Source organism: Podarcis erhardii (genome assembly GCF_964252035.2).
Source record: "Podarcis erhardii genome assembly, chromosome: 7".
In the NCBI taxonomy this organism is placed as follows: Eukaryota; Metazoa; Chordata; class Lepidosauria; order Squamata; family Lacertidae; genus Podarcis; species Podarcis erhardii.
In genome coordinates, this window is record NC_138511.1 from 49,986,888 (window position 1) to 50,005,229 (window position 18,342).

General features: G+C 43.1%; 1 long non-coding RNA gene across 2 annotated transcripts in view; it reads right to left on the reverse strand.

Moving 5' to 3' along the window:
• Positions 1-2,053: 2,053 nt before the first annotated feature.
• LOC309347411 overlaps positions 2,054-18,342 on the reverse strand; it is a 45,831-nt gene continuing 29,542 nt past the window's right edge. The window contains exon 4 of one of the 2 annotated variants that reach the window (XR_014158927.1): positions 2,054-2,217. This is a non-coding gene — a long non-coding RNA (uncharacterized lncRNA). Of the gene's footprint in view, positions 2,218-12,663; positions 12,996-18,342 lie in introns of those variants that run through there. The other variant, XR_014158928.1, reaches the window with a different exon arrangement.

Sequence of the window (18,342 nt, forward strand, 5' to 3'; positions counted from 1 at the left end):
TCCTGGACTTTTGTGCTCATTTGTTTTCAGTTCAGCTGTAAGCCACCAAGCACTTCATCTGCTACCACAATTGCAAACATTAAAACAAATTGAACACAAAATTATGCAGGACTGTGTTAATGAAGGATTTTTGCTCTACAATACTGATTTCTGGGCACCAAGACTAAAAGTGGACTACTTTCAAGCAAGAGTCACCCGCGGGTGTTCAGTTGAGTCCCCTCATGCCCCAAAACAAAGGAAGCTGCCTTATATAGAATCAGAGCATTGGTCTATCTAGCTCAAAATTTCCTACACTGACAAATAGCAGGACTTCAAGGATTCAGCTCTACCTGGAGATGCTAGGAATTGAACCTGGGACCTTTTGCAGGCAGATGTTCTACCACTGAGCTACAGTCTTCGCCCAAGAAGAAAACGATTACACAGAAGAAAGACATACCATTCCCTATGACCTCATAGCCCTTTTCACATGGTCTTCCAATTTTATTGTACTTTTACTTTTTTGAACCTCCCTGAGATCTATGGGTTTAGGTGATATGAAAATTTAATAGCTACAACGACATGTGGAAAGAGCAGAATTGCACCTTGGTCCAGACAATCATCGTGCCTATGTGCACAGAGCCTATTATGTACTTGATGTACCTTAATGTATATGCTCAGACTTTGTGCGTACAGTGGCAATAAAATGATGGAGCCATGAAAATGGACAGTGGTGTGGTATAGCTCACCACTTCCATACATTAAGTCTACAGGTGTAGATGAAGTCTACGTGTAGCTACTAACCATGCTGGCTGAGTGAAAGAACTTCCATGTTCAGAGAGAGCATTGCATTGAGTGCCAAGTGATGTGGAAAGGAGGAAAAAGTAAGTAAAGGCAATTCCCATTATATCTTCCTAGTTTGTGATAAACAGCATGCTGGATCAAATGAACCCATGGTCTGCTTCAACAAGATTATCTAATGCAACCTTTCTCAACCTGTGGGTTCCCAGATATTGTTGGACTACAACTCTCATTACCCTTAGCTACCAAGGCCAGAGCTCAAGGATGATGGGAGTTGTAGTCCAACAACATCTGGGGACCCACAGGTTGACAACTGCTGAAAATTGTAATAGTCCTGGGAAACCTCTTTTTTTGAAGGGGGGGGAGTATTGTACTAGCTTTTGGAATGTGGGGATGGAGAAATCTTGGCACCCTCATCAGTCTACAATTCATTGGCTTTTGGAGGGGAGGTGGGCTATGGCCATGAGCTAAGAGAGAGAGAGTATGATTGTGCAGTGCAAACTTAGCCTCATTCTCTTTAATCACCTCCTCTTTTCTACTTTTGCTTTAAGAAACCTCACACACATGTCGGGAAGCAGGAGAAATTAGATTCAGTCAAACATACTTTTTTCACATGTTCTGAAGCAACAAATAACCAAAACACAGCCATCCTTTGAAATCCTTTGAAGGAGGATTACCAACCAGCTCCCATAGCGGCCCCTTACTGTCAACACAGGGGCATCTAAAGGACCATCTTGCCCCGAGGGAAGTGGAGAAGCAGCAGCAGCTTTTTCTGCACAAACAATTTGTCTTTCCCGTTCTATTGTTACTTTAAAAATAATAATAGTAAAAGACCCAGTGCTTATTCTTGTAATTATCTTATGCAAATCACTTTGGGAAGTCTGCTTGAAAAGTGGTATATATTTTCTGTAACACTTTCCCCTTAATTCTGAGATGTTGTCCTCCAGCCAAGTAATGTGTACAAAAATGCATTTACTAGAGGAAATTGTGCATACATTAGTGAAAACATACAAAAATGCGCCATAGCAAGAGAAATAGCTTTGCAAAAATATGTACATAGTAAAATTGCATACAAATGTGTGTGTATTAGGAGAAATTTGCACTAAAATGTCAATTAATTTTCATTTTTAAAATTGCAATTAAAAAAAGTCATGTAAAAAAAATCAGAGAACTGAATTTCAGTTTGAAAAATGAGAAACCAAAATTCACAGATTCACTCATTCCTACATAATTTAGTACCATAGACACAACACACCTTAGATCCATTTTTGGGTTCTGTTGAAAACCAGGGGTCTAGAACACACCTACCATCTCCTGTGAGCTGAGTGTTGCACAGAGCATATTGGTACAGATGTCCAAGCTGCTGAATTGTTCAGCCAAGAAAAACAAGGTCACATTCATCACAGCATTTTGCCTTGCCCATTGTTAATTTTGTTACAGCTACACTGAACAAAAGGAAAGCAACATAGCAGGATCATTGTGATGGAAAAACTAATGCTAAAGAACTGATTGACAATTTGAAGCTAAAGCAATGGATTCTTATAATGTACTCCAATGAAAGCCAGAAAATGGTTCCAATTTAATTAGAGTTTGCTCTTGGCCTTTTTTTTCCATGTGGCAACAACAATAAAAAAATTGGCTGCTCACAAGAAAAAGAAAAATTTGTATCAGTTGGTTGTTGGTTTTTTTTGGGGGGGGGGGTTGGTTGGTTGTTCTAGTTTGAGAAATCAGTAATATTGCCGCAACTATTTTATTTATTTATTTCAACTGTGTTGGAATCAACACACCATGATTAACTTATCCAATATTAGTTATATTCATGGCAGACTCATTGGAATAAGAAATGGGTCTACTCTTAGTATATCATTATATATATAATATCTAAACATACAACCAAATAAAGCTGGGCTATTTTGGGCTGGGGATGTTCCACTTCAGTAAAGATGTATAAAACCCATTGGACTTGGGGAGAAAAGAAATTGATTCTGCTCCCTTCATCATTTTTGCAAATACAGCCAGTGAGAGAGAGAAAATTATGTATATGAGCAATGTGTTGGCTTTGTGGAGGAGACTCATATAACTTCAGACAATGCAATTCTCCTGCCTGCCTGCCAGCACCCAAGAACACACAAGCAGTATATAGCAAAGGAAAGCTCTCACAGAAGATTAGACTTCTACATTTAAACGAGGTTGATCTTGTGATTTAGTCAAGTATACAAGAGGGGATCATGATCTTCCATCAGCCACTTTCTCCAACTTTATACTGTTCGCACATATAGATTATTCATACGAGCCTCAATTTCTATACATGAGCCCTGCAAAACAAGTTCTGGGCCAGCTCCTTTATCTCCAGATTCAAATACAAGATCCTTCTGTATATACATAGAGAGTTGTATGGACTAAAGCAGGGGACACCCTAAAACATTTCTGTTATCAGCAGGTTGTGGAACTCTCGGAGACAGAGCTTAACTCACTGTAATTATGCCGATACCCTTTTTTTTTGCTGAAATGCAGAAAGCTGACATCTTTGAGAGCAGCCTGTGGGAAGCGGGGAGGGGAGGGATACACCAGACCTGCAAAGCTAGTTCTGTTTCATTCTGCTGTCATCCTGACATTTCCTTGTAAAAAAGGGGGTAGGGGAGGCAACCCTTATTGACACGTCTGTTGGCAAAGAGGTTAGTGGGCATCAACATTTCTTGCAAATTTTGATGCAGTTATTCCAAACTTCTCTAGCAGCTAAGCTTAGCAGCCTGGATTTGTTTCCTTAAAAGAAAAGAAAAGGGGGGGGGACCCACCACACTATTGGAGAACTTGACTCTTTTCACAAAGCAACATGTTGTGCCTTCGTAGCAAGTGCTGTTAAAGAGGATTATATATATCCAGACTGTGGCTGTTACTTTAGTTTCTTTAAAACACATACACTAACAAGAAAAGACCATCAATCACCCTGCAAGGTATAAATCCTAATTCCTACCCTTCCTAACAGGTTTTAAAGGTCATGGATGTATAGAAATGTGTAGCTTAATTTTAAATGCATTCATTACTCTTGCAGGGGAGTTTTAGAATTTATCCTTCCTCTGTTTTGCCCCCATTTTAAAACAGCTATTTAAAATGTGAAGCAAGCATCACCAAAGATTATAAAGTGTAGGACATCATAATAAAGGAGGCAGCACAGCATGCTGCCTAATTTTTGAAGTGGAGTGAGAGTTCAGGGAGGGAATCACACTTGGGGTCTGCTTTTCAATCACTCTCATTTGTAATGTTTGCATATTTACAGTAGCTCAGCTCCTTCAGCCATGTTTTCAGCAATCAGATTCCACACTGGGGACAGAGAACAGCCGCAAATGAGCGCTTGATCTATAAATGGCCATTTTTACATATAAGAGGGGGGGCATGAACTGAGATGGAGACAGGACGGCAGCTGGAGGAATTATGTATCTTGTGTTCATCTGATACAAGAAATAGATAAAACATTTGTGTTTGGGAGAATGGAGAGAGATAGGAAAATAGAATAAAAGCATGCTTATGTCACCAGACTTGCAATTTACTGGGGGGGGGGGCACACTACAACTATGAAAGTTGATTGTGGCAGGTCACAGACCATCTTCTTACCAGACCTTGCTAGGCCACAGACCACCACAGGGTTAAACATGCTAAAGTCCTTTAAAATCAATGTGTGTTATTAAATGTGTTTAACAATTGGATTGTGGCCCTAGGTCACACCCACATGAAACACTTAATGCGTATTTATTACACTTTAAAAGTCATGACTTCCTCCAAAGCATCCTGGGACTGTAGCTTGCCCAGCACATGTCTATAATTTCCAGCACCCTTAAACTACAGTTCCTAAGATTCTTTGAGAGTATCCACAATTAGTTGGATCCAGATAAAGCCAGTAGAACTTGGTTCCCATTGAACTTAAGAGGGCTTTAAGGAAAAATAATTATTAACTAGTCCCATTGATTCCAATGGATCTGGACCAAACCCTATATTTAGGGACTAGATTTGTGTAACATGCTCAGCTATGCGTATATTTATGGCATCTAAGGGTGTTTGTATAGGCAGAAACTTCCAACCAATCTTGTTGAGTAATTTGGCACACACCAATGCAAGAGACCCTTTCTCTCAGGAAATATCCATTCTTACCACAGGAAGGCAAGCAATGGAAAAGATTTTGTTGTGGACTCTCTGGCCACCGTAGTCAGGAGGGGTAAAGAAGCAAGCTAGGAATCTCCAAGTCTGTGTGGTGGTACAGTTTTGGGCTTTGCTGTTTCATAAACAGTTATGATGAGCCACCTCAATGAAGGGTAGAAGGAGATGGAACAGTATAGCTTCACCTTCAGTGCAGGCAGGGCAGAGGCAAAAAAGCACATTTTACTTTTGTACGGTAAGCTACACACACACCTCTCTATCTGCCATCCAGGCAAGTAAGGGGCATTATCAGAGTTCAAGGATACATCCCAGCCAGGCAAAAACATGCAAGCAGAACCAGTGAGGGGGGCACTTAGGGATTGTCCTGAAATGCCACAGTGAGAAGCCTGGGGGAGCCCATTTGGGCCCAGACCAGATGTTTCCCACTTTTCTATTAAGAGGTTCCAAATAGGTCAAGTTTCAACCATTAAAAACTCCCCTACAATCAGTTGATAACACCCCTCCACAACCACAACCCTTGTTCTTTCTATTTGTCTTGCTATTTCTTGTTTGCAAAATATTAAGTGTCAAACAGCTGAGTGAGACTGGTCTTCCTAATGTGTCTAGTGAGCGAAAAACAGCCTTGGCAAAAACTTATTAGCCCAGCCAGCTATAAATAAGAAAATAAATACAATAAGGAACAAGGTGGCTGATAATGCCTTGTAAATGAAGTCATCAAGGAAAGCATGGAATGGAAATGTCTGTGTCATTAACTGTATATGAAACAGAATGACAAAAACATGATTTAAGCAATGAGAGAGAGAGAGAGATTTGCTAGCTAATATGAACTAAGTGGAAAAGCAGCATAAAATGGCAAAAAGTGATTAATTTACTCCAAGACCTGAAGATGTACGTGTTACTGTTTAGGTAATCTCAGGATTATTTGGTTAAAATAAAATGTTGCTCAGACGAAAAAGAGTCTTCACGAAGTCTAACTGCTATTTGCTTTGCATGACGATCTTATGCAGAAGAGAAAAATAAGCTCAGATATATTCTGAGAGGGAGCAATATTTGGAGTTAATTGGCCCATTAAGCGATTAATTTAATAGGTGGGTGTTAGTCACTAACATTAGGTTATCCTAGGCAAATTGTCAAAAAGGTAAACTGAAATGAGAATCCAAAATGAATACTGAAATGACAGCAAACATTAGGAAGAGAGAAATGGCATTCAAATAGTAACAGTGTATACAGGATTGGAGAGACCTCTAGTGTCCCTAAAAACCTGAAACACAAAAGCAGCTCATTATTGTGCTAACAGGATATATCGATGGCTAGTTTTCATATTATCAAAAGGGGGAAACTGCAAGTTTAATATTATGGCATGCAAAATACCAAACATGTATCATACATTACAATCTCCTACATGTATACAGATCCGCGTGCCTCAGCCAATCTGTACAATATAGCCACAGTTATATCCAAAAGCGGTCATAATGTATTGAATTTCATTAGCTCTTAGTTCTTGCAGTCTCCCAAACCACAAGCTGCCAAGTCCTTTTAGTTCATTCCAAAAAGAAGCTCCCCTTCTTCATGGATATGAATAATCAATCTCATATATATATATATATATATATATATATATATATATATATATATGCAGGTTTTGGTGTCCTCGGGTGTCTTCCCGTGTAAAAGTTGGGGTGTCTAGGCGACGTTTCGACGAGGTCTCACTCGTCATCTTCAGGCTGGTGCTTTCGGCTTCTTGTTACTGGAACAGAGCAGGATCTCAGTGTTTGAGTTCCTATAAATACTGTAGAGGGGGTGTGGTGTATAGCCTCCAATGTTCTGGGCAGAGAGGAAGTTCCCAGGCTAGTGTGCCTTTTCTTCTTTTGTTCCTTAATTACTTGAGAGATATCTTGAGTGATTTCTTGAGTGATATCCTGAGTACCACTTAGGTGGGTCATTAGGTGTGGGTTAGTTGTTAAAGTCTTTGTGTCTTGACCTCTTGAACTTTGTGAAGAGTTTTCCTGAGAAGATGGCTGTACTGTACTTAGTTGTGCTCTGGCTTGGCTTCGTGTATAGGGGCGAGCTGTGGTTTTGTGGCTTGTGTCAGCCAGATCTGTGTAGGGATTGCAGGGGGGTGCAGCATCCGGAGGTGCCACCATGGATTGGCTACTGGATGGTGTCTGTAATTCATCTGTGGAGAGGGTCTGGGTTTGGGTCTGGTGTGGTTGATTGGTGTTGGCGTTCTGTGTGCCTCTGGATCTGGTGTCAGTTTTTGTGGGGAGGGCTAATTTCCAGATGTCTGGCAGGCGGGATGTGTCGTGACGACACATCCCGCTTGCCAGACATCTGGAAATTAGCCCTCCCCACAAAAACTGACACCAGATCCAGAGGCACACAGAACGCCAACACCAATCAACCACACCAGACCCAAACCCAGACCCTCTCCACAGATGAATTACAGACACCATCCAGTAGCCAATCCATGGTGGCACCTCCGGATGCTGCACCCCCCTGCAATCCCTACACAGATCTGGCTGACACAAGCCACAAAACCACAGCTCGCCCCTATACACGAAGCCAAGCCAGAGCACAACTAAGTACAGTACAGCCATCTTCTCAGGAAAACTCTTCACAAAGTTCAAGAGGTCAAGACACAAAGACTTTAACAACTAACCCACACCTAATGACCCACCTAAGTGGTACTCAGGATATCACTCAAGAAATCACTCAAGATATCTCTCAAGTAATTAAGGAACAAAAGAAGAAAAGGCACACTAGCCTGGGAACTTCCTCTCTGCCCAGAACATTGGAGGCTATACACCACACCCCCTCTACAGTATTTATAGGAACTCAAACACTGAGATCCTGCTCTGTTCCAGTAACAAGAAGCCGAAAGCACCAGCCTGAAGATGACGAGTGAGACCTCGTCGAAACGTCGCCTAGACACCCCAACTTTTACACGGGAAGACACCCGAGGACACCAAAACCTGCATTCCTGTACCCGTGAAAATCTACGAAAGCAAATATATATATATATATATATATATGCTAATATTAATCATGCAATCTAAAGGTATGAGAGGAAACCCTTTTCAGCTCTCTGGGGGCAAGGCCAGAGACAAAACTGGGTTGGGGCAATGAATGTCCACTTAACCTTCATAAGGTAGGGTAGTTTCTACACACGCACCCTCTATGCTCCTCCAGGCAACCAAGAAGCACAGTGGTGCAGGTGCATTAGGCTGCTCCAGAGACAAGAGTCAGGGAACAATATGACCAAATATGTGTGAATTAGAACAGGCCACAATTTAGTAAAGTTAGTGGGGTTGGCATGGCATTTAGGCATGGATCTGTTCTGCTTCAAACATCTGGTGTGATGATGGGATTTTACTTGATGTTTTGGTTTGTATATATACTGTAAGTTACTTTGGTTACCTCTTTACAGAAAATGACCAATACATTTAATAAACCACCATCATCTACCACTGCCTGTTCACCTGTCACCTCTGAGCCAGTGAGAGGGAGCCATGGCTCAGTGGTAGAGCTTCTGTTCTGCATGCAGAAGTTCTCCAGCTGAATCCCTGGCATCTCCAGGTGGGTCTAGATAATTATTCCCTGCCCCAAACCACAGAGGGCAGTTGCTGTCAGTTCAGACAGTACTAAGCTGGATGAACCAGTGGTGTGACTCAGAATAAATCACACCATTTCCTTGGAGGAGGAGCCTCCCCTCACCCCAAAGAGAAGGAAGCAGGAAGCAGAGAGAGCACTGAAGAGGAAGTGGGCCTGCTGAGAGAGAAGCCAACTGTTGGTTTTGTGCTCATGGGCCTCCAAAACCTGAAGTTTGAACATTTCAGCAATGTTCTCCCCCTCTTTCAGGGTGTGACTAGATAATAAAACAGACATGGCACTACTGCCAATTATGGCTGTCTCACATCTGGTTGTCCCTTTGATACCTATTGAATAATGATATTCTCAATGTGATGTGATACCATCCCGTTCTGAGATTAGACAGCCACGACACCAACACATTGGCTCCTAACGATGGGGATGGGATTTTCACATGATGTGATGGCATCACAAAATGCACTGAGTTTCACTTGAAATTTTAGGTAAGAGAGAGCTGCGGTTCTCAGCTAGTTCCGCAATCTATCAGAAAACCCCTGATTAACCAACAATGAGATCTGCTGTCTACTGCATTGTTACAGTAAGCTTCTGCAACATAAAATTTTATGAGAATGCCTCCTAGGTAGTTTTTGTCTATGCCACCTCTGTCATAGAGAAAGCATGCATATGAGTCACAATCAGAGCCTGCCCACCCATGAGGCAAGGTGAAGCAACTGCCTCAGAGCTTCGGAACATTCGATGGGGCAGTAGATCCGGGCCCATAAGGAGCAAATTACTTCCCATTTGCATTCTCAGCCACCACCTTCTCCTCCATGCTTCTGCTGTTTTCTTTCACATCTGGAAGCAATGCCTCCCCCCCCCATCAGCCTCCTTTTGGATCTCCTTTTTCTCCCCGTTTTCTCATTGGTGGTGGTGGCACTGGTAAGGGGGCAGGGGAGGAGTTGGGGGGTGGATCCTGCTTCTGAGGGGTCATATGTCTCCTCTCCATGACTGATACACACAATCATGCTCACATCCCATCTTTCTCCCTTCTGTAGCTAATGGGGTTCAGTATCAGTAAGGATTTCGGCTTAGAACCTTCACTGCATCTTGGTGTTAGACAGGAACTGCTAAATACAGCTGCCCCATTGTCAGGGAGTGGCAGGACACTGATGAGTGTGCACCGGAGGAAGAGGGGCTGCAGTCTGGCTTGGGAGAGATGAGCAGTGGTCCATGGGGATCTGTACCAGCCAGGAGGCAAGAATAGGAGGCAGGGGAATCTTCAGAGCTGGAAGGAAGGAAGAGAAGGCAGAGGTAGGAAAAAATTGAAGCTGCTAAAGCAGAAGCAGCATTATGTTGCATTATGTGAAGGATTTGCTTTGGTCTGATCCAAATCAATTACTGATTTTCATGAACAGGACAACCCTTGGCAGGTGACCCTCAACAAGGATATAATATTAAGAAAAGGATATAGTATAAGTCTGGGGAACCTTTGGCTCTTCAAAGGTTGCTAAACTACAATTCCCATCATCCCTGGCCTTTGGCCATACTTTTTAGGGCTGGAGTAAAGTTTCCCATGCTTCTTCTAGGAATACTGGAGACAAGTTGCTACTCTCCATCACAAGTCAAGCATCTGCAAATGTCTTCTCTGTTTATTTTATAGAAAATATTATCTTCTTCTCTGACAGCTTATCCATAACCCAGAGGGAAATGATATCTATGTTGCTGTCAGCATTGTTCAATTCAGGAGAAAGAGATCTGGCAGAGGAATCCTATACTACAGTGTGGTTGAGTTCCAGGACTTTGTCAATGTACTTCAGGTAACTGGATTCAGCTGAAATATAGTCAAACTTAATCCACAAGATGTCTGGCCAGTTTTCTCTCTAGCGTATGTTTTCTGATCTTTACGTCTATTGCAGTTAGTTCTTTGACCAAGGAGGGGTTGGTTCATTTTATTTATTTTTGCAAACTTTACAGTGAACATTTTCCCTTATATTCTCCCGTAGGCACTCTGGTGAGTTAAGAATGCCACCTATAGTTCATCATTGAAATAGCTCCAAGAGGAGAAAGAAAGAAAGAAAGAAAAAAAGAGAGAAAGAGAGAGAGACAGACAGAGAGAGAGAGGGAGGGAGGAAGGAAGGAAGGAAGGAAGGAAGAAAAGTGGGGGGGCACACACCTTCCATGAATACCAACCAAGGATGTTTGATGACATGGATCTTTAAGATTTTTGATATGTATGGCAAAGTTTATTAAATTAAGCTGCAGATGGAAACTTAGCAATCAACTGGCTTCTGTATTTCCTAATCATAGCAACACAATTCCTTGTTCAAAAATGTATCAAAATAAGTCTGAAATGTTTGAAAGAAAGGCGCTTTAAAATGCATTTAAAATAATATGTAGATGCTAATTTTCCTGTAATTTTAAAAATTGCTAATTAATCTGGAAATCAGGTGAGATAGATTTATGAATGCACACATTCAAACGGGATGAGCAGTTACAATAGACAGATTCATCCATACCATCAAGTCATTACATTCCCATCAAGTTACATTCCAATCCATTGTAACAATTTTCAGAACAATTTCTGTGTGTCTGTTGCAGCAAAAACAACAAAGCATCTTGTGCTGCCTTAAATTTTAATAGATTTTATTACAGTGTCAGCTTTTGTCGACTAGCACTCAGTTCATCAGATGAATGAAGAATTATTCTGAGTCACAGCTGTATTTCTTAGGGCTGGGCGGGCCCAGCTTAACAGTGAGGTCAAAGGGAAATGAAATGTGGCCGTCCAGGCCTCTCTATCTGCCCCTTGGGATTCTCCCATGGCTGTACCTTTCACAGGCCATGATCAACACCCTCTCCAGTACTTTTGCATGGTTGGAATGTGTCCTTGAACTGTAATGATGCCTCTTGCTTGTCATGCTGGAGAAATATATGCAGAGAGAACCACCTGACTTTTCTGTAGTTGGAATGTAGACTACTGTGCAATAATGAGCCACATCCATTACCCCACCACCACTGGAATCTCACTCCCAGTGCCTTACAGACCATTTTCTATAACTTCCATGAGACATATGCACCTGGTGATTTGCCCTGCTCTAATTCTTTCCTGTCCAACCTCTCAAACCAGCAACAATGTTGTAGGGGTGTGTGTGAAGGGACCTTGTTCCCTAGGAGTTGGCTCCTATGGGTCAGATAGAGAGGCCTGGATAGTCTCATTTGGTCTGCAGTACTCCATCCCTATACTAATTAGAGAGAAGATGTGCTTGGGAACCTCCTACGGGAAACTTGCCCAAGAATTCCTACACACACAATTAAACAAAAAACAAAAAAACTGGAGCTATGCCTGGAGGTGGTGATGCAGTGCTGCAACATTTAATAAACCAGCTCTAAGTGAGTTAGAAGAAGCCTTGAAAGACAGGTATGCATGCCAAGTTTGCTTTCAAATTCTTGACAAACTCCTGCTTAATAAATAGCAATTTGCCGTGTCGGAAAGCTGAACTCTCTGCTTTGGCTCACTCATAACAAAGACGCATATTCAGAGTCGTGCTGTTTCATGACCCTCCTGAGTTTCTGTTTGAGAACTCCTTGGAAACAGCTGCCACTTCCTCACAAAGCACGTGAGGCGTAACCCAACCAATTTATTGAATTATTCATTAGACTGAGAGAATAAATAAAAAAAGGTGGGTATAAGAGGGTGGGTGGGGGAGAGAGAAGAGTGTGGCTGTTATATTGGGGAGAGAGGAAGTTGTCAGAAAGTGCTTTTTATTTATAGGTTTATTACAGCTTGCATTTGTCTCTGTGAGAAGCATACAATTTTCTCCATTGGCCACCATAACTCAGGATAGAAAGAAGAGCTGTAAATACTAGAAATTTGGGGTTTTCTGGGACTATGGTCTCCTATTTTTAACTTGCATTTTAACATGGAGGTAAAACATTCCTTTGACAATGTACAGATATTAAATAAAGATCAGGGGGATACAGCAAGCAGAAATTATTCAAGTACTAGAGGAAAAAAATTGCTCCAGGCTACTCTTTCACACATTGTTGCTCAAGTCAGGATTATGATATGACAGTTCTAACTCTGCTGCTGACATTCGAATAGACTATTACATTATTTACTTTTTGTAAAATAACATTCTATTACAGCTCCCTCAAGGCCCACGGCTGTTCTTAGTTTAAGGGGAAAGATTCTCTTTGCCCATGATTCCGAGCTTCCAATTTGCGAATGCAGCTCTGGTGGAGACCACCAATTGGGTCCTCCCTTAAAGAGGGCACATACTGTGGTGAGACCTGGACAACCAACACCCTGTGTTGTGGGTGGGAACATATGGTAAGCCACAACACCCGATTGGTAGGTCCCTCGAAGCTGGGTACAATCTGACCAATGGGACGCAAACGGTTTGAGGGACCTATTATGCCCATGCATGTGACTCAGAGCTTCCTCTTTCAGCGCATGTATTCAGAACACCACAGCATGTCCTCTGCAAGCCAAGAGAGAGAGAGAGAGATTTACCTTCGACGGATCGTCCTGGTGATATCTTTCCGTTATCCCTTCTTCTTTTTAATTCCTTTTACCCTCTTCCTTTCCCTAGTTTAAAATTTTTAAGTTTGTTTTTAATACTCCCCATCCTTGATCTTCCCTGATTTAGAGGAGCCCCACGGGACTTGTGGCCACTTAGCTCTCTGCTTTGGAGTCTTTTCATTTGCTAATTTCTTTCCTATAGGGCACTTGTCCTTGGGGTTCCCCCAGAGCACTCCCTTTTGCTGGGGCTTGCCATGGATCCCAATTCTAAATTTGTGGCTTTGTGTAGCGATCGCTATTCCTTTAAAGGACTTGAGCTCACAAGCTGGTTTATCCAGGGGTTCACAGTGCAGTGTTGCTGCGGCTTGAAAAACTTCTGCTCAGCAGCCCCAATTTATTGTTTTCAGTGTCTTTTTGCCCACAGGGCTTGGCTTTAGTGCTTTTGTCTCCAGGGTTGCCTCCATTTCCCTGGGTTCAGGGAGAAGTAATTCTGAGCCGTGTTAGCCACGCATTTATTTTATAGAGCCTTGAATAGCTGGAGCAAAGGAATTTGAGTTATAGTGATTGTTTGGTCCGCTAATTTGGCTTGTGAGAGTTCCCTCTCTGTAAGCTTGGTAAATACTTCACCCCCTCTCAATTTGCTTAAGGATGGTTGGGGAATTCTTGGAGCCGGCAGCCATTTTGCCCTGCTTATTTTGGCGGGAGCCCATCTTGTCTTGGTGGCAGGGCCCGTGTTGGTGGGAGCACCATCTTGTTTTGGCGGGAGCGCCATCTTAAGGATTAACAGTTAATTTTAATTTTATTGAATATTGGGAGACCTTATAGAGATGCCTGTTAAAAGGAATCTTAGCCCTGCCCTCCCTTCAAAAGGGGTAATTAGAGGCCCGTCTCAATCGCTGCGTTCAGTGCAAGCCCCAGCAGTTCTTCAGCAAACATTGGATCGTCTGGGGTCTATCATGACCAATATTGGCATGGACCCTGTGGCCTTGACAAGATTTAATGTGGAGCTTGAGTCATTGGCTCAGCAGTTTTGGAGGCAGCCTGATCCTCAGCCTGGCCCCTCTTCTTCTTCTACTGTTTATGAGGCTCAGGGTCCTTCTGATGCAAGTGAAGAGAGTGAGACTTTTGATTCCTCTGTGGCTTTGTTTTCCCATATGCGTTGGGTGGGATGGCTGGCCCATTTGTGCGCCCTCCCTTCCCAGATGTGCACCTTTCTCCTTTGGGCATGGTGCCTAAAAAGGCCCCAGGTGAATTTTGATTAATTCACAATTTATCTTAGCCACTGGGTTAATCAGTAAATGATGCTATCTCTCCTGAGTTGTGTTCCGTGAAATATGCCACCTTTGACCAAGCGATGAAGTTAATCAGGAGTTTTGGACAGGGTGCACTTTTGGCAAAGTGCGATGTAGAAGCTGCCATTCCTTTATTTCCTGTTCATCCACTTGATTTTAAGCTGCTGGGGTTCCAGTTGGATGGAGCTTATTATGTGGATAAGGCAATGCATATGGGCTGCTCTCTATCCTGTGTAGCTTTCGAGGCCTTCAGTACCCTTTTGGACTGGGCTTTGCGTACCAAGACAGGTTTTAGGGGCGTGACCCATTACCTCGATGATTTTTTATTAAGTTCTACAGCTGATTCGGAGGAATGTCTACTGCTTTTGCAGACTTTTAATGACCTAACTCAGGAGTTAGGGGTTCCTTTAGCAGCTGATAAAACAGAAGGCCCAGTCACGAGGTTGTCTTACCTCAGGATTCAGTTGGATACGGTGGCATTCACTTCCGCTCTGCCTGAAGTAAAGTTGATCACTTTGTGTGACATCATTATGGAATTCTTGCCATGGGAGAAAGTTACCTTGAGGCAGATTCAGTCCCTGTTGGGCATTTGAACTTCACATGCAGGGTGGTGGCACCTGGTCACCCCTTTTGTGCATGCTTAGCAAGACTCTCAGCTGTCCTGCACTCACCCCATCACCAGGTCTGATTGCCCAGCGAGGTCAGGGCAAACCTTGAACCTGCAATTCGATTTCCAGGTCCATTCAGACGCCGCTGGTTCCTTGGGCTTTGGGCTCTTTTTCCGTGGCCTGAGCTCTGGCAGGGTACAGTCATTGCTCGTGATTTAACCTTTCTTGAGGTTTTTCCCCATCGTAGTGACAGTGCACATCTGGACTATGCAGTTCAAGGACTTCTGGTCATCCCGTTCCAACAGAGTCTCTGCCCTCTTGTGCATGTGGTCAGGTTACATAATAGCTCATAGTATTTCCATACATTTAAATGCTAGCTGTAGCTATCCCTTGAATAGAATAGGCAACCTGAATTCATGGTTAGGCTTTAAACAGCATGCTGAATAGTTTTAATGTACTATAACCTGCAGATAACTTTCATGTAATTTGGTTTGTAAATGCTAACAACTGGAATCCCCTTTTTTATTTATTGCAAAGGCTAGCATATTCATCATCTTGCCTAATTAAAATTTAGCAATTAACGAGCAGGGGCAAAATGGCACAATGAGGTCAGAAGCAACCTAAGCAAACTTATCATAAATGCAGAGCATTTTAGAGTTTCTAAAAAGTTCATTCTTTGCTTAATTAACAGATCTAATTACAGTCCTGACATAACAGAATGCAAAGCGTTCTCTTTCAAAGAGAAGAAGTCAAAGGTTTAATAGAGCAGATAACCTTCTTTTTCAGAATGCTGTGACAGAGCTGAGCACAAGGGGAGGGAGCTATTTTACCAAGCAGTCAACAGGGTTGATGCAATGGCTTTGACAGAAATTAAAGCTAAGCAATACACAGGAATCCCAATGCAACAAAGGAATTGAAAGCGAATAAAAACTCTCATGTATCTTGGGATCTGAACTAACACCAAGTCAAGGCATTTGATAATCTCCTTTCTTAGCACGATGCCAGTTCTTATTCTGTGACCTCCACTGGCTACTTGTGAAAAACAGTTTCATGTTTCAGAGATAGCAAGTTTTGTAATTATCACCTTATTGATCTAAAATGCAAAAGGCACACACACACACACACACAAACACACACATTCCCACTCCCTCTTCCTGTATTAAACAAGGATGTGTAAGGTAAAAGCAAAACTAAACCCGTGTATTGATTCTTGTTGACCACAAGGTTTCAGAAACTCATTCCAAAAGAGATTATAGTGTATTCAGCTTTGTCCAGATTTAACTGTGTGGTCTGGGAAAGAGAACAGAACACTGACTGGAAACTTATAGAGTCAAGGCAGAGCCTTGCTGAGCTGACTTTGTACAAACAAACAAACAAAAGCTTTGCAACTCAATATGGACCAAGTTCCTAATCATGAGGACAATGAAAGCCAGTTGGCTGTTGGCTCAGGCTTCAAGCTTAACCCCACTTATGTGGGAGTAAGATCTGATAGAACTTACTTCTAAGTAGACATGGTTAGGATTGTGCTAATAGGCACAAATCCTATATGAGTAATCTCACTAATCAGAATGAGACATCTGAGGAAATTAGCAATCCCTATGGTAGAGAATCCTTAAATTACCCTGGACTGAATCATGAAAGGCTTCAAAGGCCCGTACTGCTACTTTGAACTGTGTGTAGTACGACCAAGAACCAAAACTTTGTCCTAGGAGTAAACACCATAACTAGCAGTCACAAGTCTTAATGTGCTAACAGCACTCTATAGAAGTAGGTATCAAGACAGGTGTTTCAACCCTTGACGTGTGGGTTTCACTGACAATTATCATGTTTAACAGGCACACAGTGTTTCTCTGAGCAGCAATGAAAACAAATTCACAGCAAACTGAAGGCTGTGATAAATGTGATTCGAAGTAAGCCCTCTACAAGCATTATGTCTACATATTTAATTAAAGCATGAACAGGTCCACACCCAATAGTTTGCCTACTAGCGGGTGCCTGTACACCATGAACATCTGTAGGATGGAAGTCTTCATGCATATATGAAAAGGCTTCATATACGCTGCACACTGAATATGTACATGGCAGGAAATGGGGCTAGGAAGCACAGCACCACACATACATTGACTGAATATTTGAGCATAATGACCACTCCCCACATCAAATGGGGGGCGCCTTTTGCATGGTTGCGTGCAGCCCCCTGGATCCCAGTGTGGCTCCTGGTAGTTCGGGCTGGCTTCATCCTCCCCAGGCTGGATACCTGGAGATCTCTGCCTACCTCAGCCAATCGCCCAATCCCGCCTGGGGAGGCATTGCCAGGTAAGGGGAGGGACCGCCCTGCCCACACAACAGAAGGTGAATCTTACCTGCGAAGCGTCAGTCGGCTCCAGAGCTTCTCCCACCCTGCCCTCCATCAGTTAAGTCTTCTTTTGCAGGTTAACTTCTTTTCCACAGGTAAGCAGGCGCTGCTACATCAGGGGCGCTGTTGAAGGGCCAGAAAGAATTTTTCCTGCATTGGTAGGTTTTGCCTTTACCTTAGCAAAATGAAACAACTTTGGCGGTTTCAGGCCTTGGGCATCTTCCTAAATGGGGGGGGGGCATGAAGCGGTGACCTATGCCCCCCTTGCGGCAGGGTCCCCGTTAAAGGGGTCTTGAGGGGAGGCATTGGCCATATGCCGAGAGGTAGTCATTGCTCTCCCCTCCAATGGTGGCGAAACAGGGAGTGGGCCCTCTGCTTGAACATATGTTTTCCAGAGCCAGCCCAATCCCCACACATTCTGGATAACCCTGATGTTTCGCAGATCCCTGGATGGGGATTGGGAAGGATAAATGCCCAATGCCTGAGCCAAGGTCTCCCTACATCTGAAATTTAATAAAGTTGTGGCCAATTTTAATCCCATAGCACATTGTCTTGAGTCATTATTCTGCTCAGGGGTCGCCTGGAGTTGGGGGGACTCCGCCTGTCCACGCAATTTATGAAGAGGACTCTAGCAATCTCAACACATTCCCACCCAGTTAATCTCATCTACTTTCCACCCTCTTCCAGTTGTCAACTGACAAAGAGTGGTATTCAGCTGAGTTTCCCTCACAGTAAAGCTAAAGTACCCCTGACCATTAGGTCGAGTCGCAGACAACTCTGGGGTTGCGGCGCTCATCTCACTCCATAGGCAGAGGGAGCCGGCGTTTGTCCACAGACAGCTTCCAGGTCATGTGGCCAGCATGACGAAGCAGCTTCTGGCGAACCAGAGCAGCGCACGGAAACACCATTTACCTTCCCGCCGGAGCGGTACCTATTTATCTACTTGCACTTGATGTGCTTTCGAACTGCTAGGTGGGCAGGAGCTGGTACCAAACAACAGGAGCTCACCCCATCACGGGGATTCAAACCGCCAACCTTCTGATCGGCAAG